The sequence below is a fragment of the Mauremys reevesii genome, linkage group 2 (assembly GCF_016161935.1).
Source record: "Mauremys reevesii isolate NIE-2019 linkage group 2, ASM1616193v1, whole genome shotgun sequence".
NCBI classification, from domain to species: domain Eukaryota; kingdom Metazoa; phylum Chordata; order Testudines; family Geoemydidae; genus Mauremys; species Mauremys reevesii.
In genome coordinates, this window is record NC_052624.1 from 109144026 (window position 1) to 109150869 (window position 6844).

Consider the following 6844-nt stretch of genomic DNA (forward strand, 5'->3'; position numbering starts at 1 on the left):
TTTTCACTGCCACAAAATATATTTTCCAAAGCAGCTGCTGCACAGAAAAACAGGCTTTATTTGGTGTCTCACCCCCAGAAGTGTAGCAGTTACAGGTTCTGGATGTGTTGAAAGCAACGAGCTACTGTGACCTAAAAGATTTGGCCATATTTAGTAATAAGTCTGGGGAAAGACGAAAGGTCCATCTTTCTTAAAAAATACTAGCCCACTATTAAAATAATCAGTGGGGTCATATGCAAACTAACTTGTTTTAAAGCCGCTACCAAAACCAAAAGTGTTAGTTTTTTTTATCCTCTTCAGCTTTATGAATTAAAAGGAAATAAAACAAACCTGCCTCAGAATCCACTGGGTAAGAGAGTCTGAAATATTAGTCACACATTATGTAATAACCATTAAGTGATCAAACTTCATGTGACAGTGGGGCAAAGGGGAAGAGCTGGGGGATGCAGCTGTTCCTCTCCTAACCCCAGGCACTGAGGACGTCCCGTGCCCGCAGTAGCAAGTCCCCCGATCCCTAAACGCCCGCGGTCCCCTGCTCACAGGCGCGCTCCTGCAAGCCCCACTCAAGGGGCGAGGGGGGTTTTCACCCCAGCGGACCGGAGAGGCACCGCGGAGCGGCTCGGCTGCCCCCGCTCGCTCCCCCGGCGGTTACGAGCAGCGGCTGTTGAGGTTCCCCGGCAATGACGAGGGGAACCAACGAGAACCAGTTTCTGCTTTCCACTGACTCGCTTCCTCCAGGCGGGTGAGCGCCCGAGCCAGCGGCCCCGCACCCCGGGGAGGGGGGGGGAGGAGAGCAGCCCCCTCCCCGAAGCCTCACTCACCTCGGCGCTCCGTCCGCAAGCGATGGCCCCGGCCCGCCGGCCGCGCTGCTCACACCCGGGGGACGCGCCAGCAGCCGCCCGCAGAGCGCCGAGCCCCCCGGCCCCGGGAAGCCGCTGCCGGGGAAAGGAGCAGCCGCTGCTCCGGTCACAGCGCAGAGTCCGCGGGGCCCGGCCGCGGGGGGCACCAGGTGCGAGGCGAGGCGCGATCAGCGGGGCGGCTCCGCCGGTGCCCGGCGCGGGGGCAGCTCCGTCCCTCTGGCAAAGTTCAGGCGCGGCTGATACCGGGTCCGCCTCCCGGCTCGCAGCGGCGGCTGCGGAGACCCCGAGTCCCGCCTGGAACTGGCCCGCGGCGCAGGAGACTCGCCCCCCGCTCGCCGGGAGCCCCGCTCCGGGCGCGGCGCAGCTACACACAGGGCCGCCTGGCGGGACCCCTCCGCCGCCCCCCGGCGCTGCTCCGAGCGCCGCGTCTCCCGCGCGCCGCTGCCTCCGGGGACCGCCTCAGCGCCGCGTCTCCATGGCCGGCCGGGGGCGGCGGCGGCGGCGGCTTCCTCGCGGGGTGGGTGGGGGAGGGGTGGTAACGGCTCCGGCGCGCGAACGCGTCTCCTGCGCCTCGCTCGGTGGAAGGTGGAGTCCACGCGCTGCCCGGCCCGGGCTCCGCCCTCCGCCCGTCCGGCCCCGCCCACCGGTAACCCGGATCTCCAGGGTAGCCACGTGGTGCGCCGCTGGCGGGCGGGGGCGGGGGCGAGGGGCGGCCGCGCCGCTGTGCCGGAGGTGAGTGGTGTGAGGAAGGGAGGAGCTGCGGTGTTATGGGGGCAGCGTATAGCGCTGTGCTGTGTAATATGCATGTTCATAGCTGCGCCTCACCCTCGCTCTCCAGGGACTGAGCGCAGGGTGCTCCAGGGGAGGGTTTGGGCTGTGATGCAGGACAGCCCATGGGGGGGGTGAGCAGGACACTCAAGATGCCTGCTCTCGACCGCACCCTGTGCATACTGTATTTAATTGGAAGCAGCTGTCAGACATATATTTTGCACATACATTTTTTCAGATTGGAGGGAAAAAAGGCTTTTTTTGGTCAAACGTGCACTTTCTTTGCACAAAAAGTTCAGAACGTATAGGGAAGTAACAGACGTATTGTCCTCAAGGCATTACAGATGGATTGGCCATAGTCTGTTTTGGATCTTATAACTGTGCAACTGTATTTTTAATATATGTAACACATATCTTTATGTAATCTTCTAGATTAGTTGTTCAAAGTGACATTTTTGCAGGCAAATACTGTACTTGCGCATGCATACTCTGTAGCTGTCACAATAAGATGATCAGCATGTATGGCACTTTCTATATAATCGTTGCCATCTCTCAGCCTCAGTTAAATCCGTGTACAGCCGCACTTGTGTGCAGCAGGTTACTGTAGCTCCAGAAGGGAGCTGATTGCTGTAGTGCGCAAGTGCAATCATTATATATCGGGTAGAAGAAAGTCTTATTTTAGTCCATAAGGTTCAGATCCTGCATTTAGTTCTGTAGAGACAAACCCCTGCAAGTATGTGGAACCCCATTGCAGTCATAGATTTCTACCCAGGCACAGGGAGTTACCCAGACAGAGCTTATTGCAGGATTAGGGCTTTCGACACATAGGGCAGGTAGTGAGATTTTTATGTCAAGAGCATTTAATTCAACGGGAAAGATACTCCAAAGAGTAAAGCAAGTCTTTAGGGCTGTGATATTTTCCAGTTGGAACAGGGCATCTGAAAACGATTCTATTTTTTTCAGAGTGGATTTGATTTAAATCAAATTGATTTAAATCACTAGTCAGGAAGACTCGATTTAACCATGGATTTCTACATAAAAGTGCATTCTTGTTGGTTGTTATAACCTTAATATATATTCTTCACAACTCAGAGATATATGTAGATTTCATTTTTAGAAGGCACACACTATACATTTTTAAAGTGATTTATTTTGAAAACTTTTCAGATTAGTTTTACAGCTATAACAGAAAATGAATGATTGTTTGGTTATTTCATTTACCAAAGGTAATTGAAGCAAATATTTATGAATTCAGTGGGAGATGAACTATCTCCAATTCAACAGGTTAATCATTAATATTTGGAAGATTTTCTTGCCATGCTGTATTAGGAAGAGAACATCACCAGACAGACATTTAAATTGTTTTATTTAACTAAAACAACAATGTTATATATTCTGGATTTTTTTCTTCAACAGCAAACATACAATATTATAACAAAATAAGCATATGAATTTTTGAATTGAGTTAAACATTCAAGTTTTTTAAAATCAGGTTTGTTTTTGTTAAAATTGTTTTTAACTAAAATAAATGAAATATTTAAAAAAAACAATTAAATCGACTATGTCAGCCAGGTCAACATAAGAAACTTAAAATATTGGCTTCTGCAGCTAACTCAGTCATCTTCACCTTCATTTTCCTGTTTGTTCATAATCTGGAAAAGAAAAACAAGCTTTCCTGCTTTTTCAATTTGGAATGAATTAGTCCAAAGGAAGAAAATATTCTTTCTACACCGGCAGAAGAAGCTACTGCTGTTAAAAGTGAGATTATCACTTCAACAGTCTCTGAATCCAAGTGCTTAAGTGACTTCCACCAGTTCACTGGTGTGACTTTCTTTAAAACCTCATCAGGAAACATATATTTCTTGAATGGTTCTTATTCCCAAACTGGGTCTCTTTTACGGCCCTCTGCCATTATAGGTTTTCCCTTCTAGTGAGAGAATGGTGTAGATCTCAAATCAATGAAGGCTACACTCAGAAAGACCTCAAGACTTCTGGAATATGCTGTTCAAACAGTTTCACTTTTGTTTTTACTGCGTGTCCCTCCCTTCTCACATTTATCTCCAGACTTCTCCTTGTCCAGATCCATTCCACCCCCAACAATCTCCTGTTCATTGAACTTTTTGAAACTTTTCACTTTTAGAGAGGTAAGGGATTGACTGTGTGTACACAAATTTGCAGAGGGACAATAAGGTTGAGGTCTCTTATTTCTCACCTCTATTTATTATTTATTTATTTTAAAACATTTTTGCTGTTAACCAGCATGTTATCTCTGGAGACACAAATCCACAGTGTGAGAACTGCAAAACTAATAATTTCTGATGGTATCTTCTAGACTGAGCACTGAGTCTCATTGGGTAGATAGAAAGATTAATCTGTATAGATTAAGAAATAATCTATACAGAAGCCCCTGGAACTCCATATGATTGGGTCCCTAATCCATGAACTATTGAAACTCATTTACAAAACTTTTCTTAAACATTACATGAATATATATTTTCATACTATAGAATTAGAATGTATAATCCCTATTCCATGATGAGATATCTTTGAGCTATAATGTATCTTAATTAAAACTATCTTTAGATAGGTATTTTCCTCAAAAAGCATTTTTTCAAAAAAAGCAATTTAAATAAAAAAGTCTGATTTTTTAAATTATTTTTTTAAATCATTGGTTTTTATCCACCCTGCACACACATTTTTGCTTGCATACGTTTCTAAATTGCTCGTTTCAACATCCTTTAAAAATCTAGTCTTCAAATCAAAACCTGAGTGAAGAAAATATTAGAATCACAGTAAACAATAAATCTAATTTTTTAAACAATGTAAAGCTTTTAAAAATTGTTTACATCACCCAAAAATGTGCTTCGTGCTTTACAGATACAAAATTAGATCGTTCTCTGCTAGATTTGCTACTCTAAGAACATCAGCAGTTGTTTGTCCCCTTTTTTCTAATGATTCCATCCATGTTTTCCTTTCAAGCTTCCTCATTCAGCACTTGTGCTCCCCTTTCCAATTAATATAGCACATAACCTGAGTTATTTTCTTTTCTATAATTGTAAAAGTCCTTGCTACCTGTTGTTCCTGGTATATGTCACTGCTGTCAACTCTCTTTCCAGGAGGAAACTCGGGTCTTTTTAAAAAGGCCACTCTAAGTATCTATGCTTCCAAATCACTGGTTTTGGAAGTTTGTCTCTTCATAAGGATTTACTGAAGATGAGAGACAAGCCATGCAAGTTCAGAATCTATATAGACTTCTGCAGATATTGATTTTAAAACAGACCATGAACATGTATTTGCAGAATCACGCTTCTCAATTTTTTTTTGTCATGCACAGCTGATAGTTACACCTCTACCTCAATATAACGCTGTCCTCGGGAGCCAAAAAATCTTACCGCATTATAGGTGAAACCACATTATATTGAACTTGATTTGATCTGCCAGAGTGCGCAGTCCCCCCCCACCCTCCCGGAGCGCTGCTTTACCACGTTATATCCAAATTCGTGTTATATCGGGTGTTGTTATATCGGGGTAGAGGTGTATATACAGCCCTGGTTTTGGAAACATTCCAGAATATGTTTAAGATAATCACTAGATGAAATGTGCCTCTTTAAGAGGTAAGGGTTGGATGATAGAATAAAAAGGTTCCATAGTGGTTGGACTCCAGCTGTCTGTTCTTAAATCCTTGGCCTGTGGAAGCTCTGGCCTAACCAGAGGGGACTTAGTGGCTATTGGAATCCACAGGCCTCAGTTAGTTGCCTAGACTCTCTAGGTAATGCATGGAGAAAGTTAGGTGCCTAAAGCCTGGTCTGCACTAGAAAATTAGGTCAGTTTAACTGCATCGGTCAGGGGTGTGAAAAATCCACATCCCTGAGCAGCGTTGTTAAACCTACCCAAGTCTCCTAGACAATGAGAATTCTCCCGTCAATCTAGCTACTGCCTGTCATGGATGTGGATTACCTCTGCTGACAGAAGAATCCTTCCCATTGGCATAGGTAGTGTCTACATTGAAGCATGCAACTGCAGCAGTGCATTTGTACTGCTGTGGCATTTTAAGTGTAGACAAGCCCTAAGAATGGGATTCACAGAAGCCAGCATGTTGAGCCTAAAATAGCCAATAGAGAATGCCAGTGAGGGGTTTGGGCCTAAGCACCACCCAAAGAGATTTAGGCACTTAAATTGAGGCCAGAGGGAAGCATATCCCTCCATTTGAGATTCACAGCCATGACCCATCTCCAGGAATTAGGCAACAAAGTTCCTTCTCACAAATAGGAAGAGCTGTTGTCACCCCTCTTATAAGCTTTAGCCCACCTACCCACAGTGTGGGAGACCCAGTTTCAACTCCCCTGCCTGCTGTGGAAAATGGATTTGAACCCAGGGTCCTTGCCTTTTGGGGGGAGGTCGGGGGCGGGGAAGAGTACCCTAACCACTGAGCTATGGGGTATTCTAGAGCAGGCCTCTCTCCTGTTGAATCTGTTCCACTGTGTATAATTGGCCTGGAGCAGCGAACCGTGGCCAGTGGGAGCCGCGATCAGCCGAACCTGCGGACGCGGCAGGTAAACAAAGCGGCCCAGCCCGCCAGGGGCTTTCCCTACACAAGCGGCAGAACAAGTCTGGGAACCACTGGATTATACCATAGCCTGGTGGTTGGGCACTCACCTGAGAGGTAGCAGATATCTGTTCAAATCTCTCTTCTTATCAGGTAGAGTGGAGAATTGAACCAGCAGTTACCCACAGCCTAACTGCATACCCTAACCAGTAGGCTACAGGTAACAAGGGAGGGCATCTTCTGGCCATTTTTGTATGGAGTTAGGCAGCAGCTGCCCACGCCTACCACATCAGGCCCTGTAGACGAGATAGGTGGAGGCACACCTGTCTTCGCCCAGTTTGTGGCATGCAATGGGAGACAGGCATCTACATGCCTAGAATGAAACAGCAGTCCATGTACCCAGAAGGAGAGACATAGGTGGCTGGGGAACTTTTACAGCGGAAATTTAGACACCAAGTGAGTGGCGATACCTACAAGATTAGGCAGCATCCAAGCAGGGATATTGTGGATTGCCTGGGGTTTAGGCACCTAAGTACTTTAGTGGCTCTAGCCCTTAGGGAATAGTGTAACAAGTTTATGGTATTCGTATTAGGAAAAGTGTGTTGAGATTTAGTGTTAAGGTATTGCAATCTATTAGTTTAATATTTTTATAGGAAAGTGTTGTTCTCTG

At 46.2% G+C, this 6844-nt stretch overlaps 1 protein-coding gene across 1 annotated transcript in view; it reads right to left on the reverse strand.

The window, feature by feature from the left end:
• Positions 1-1375, reverse strand: part of GALNT1 (polypeptide N-acetylgalactosaminyltransferase 1) — a 169778-nt gene extending 168403 nt beyond the window's left edge. The window contains exon 1 of the mRNA XM_039524380.1: positions 822-1375. The gene's annotated coding sequence lies outside the window, so the exon portion shown is untranslated. The remainder of the gene's footprint in view (positions 1-821) is intronic.
• Positions 1376-6844: the final 5469 nt, after the last annotated feature.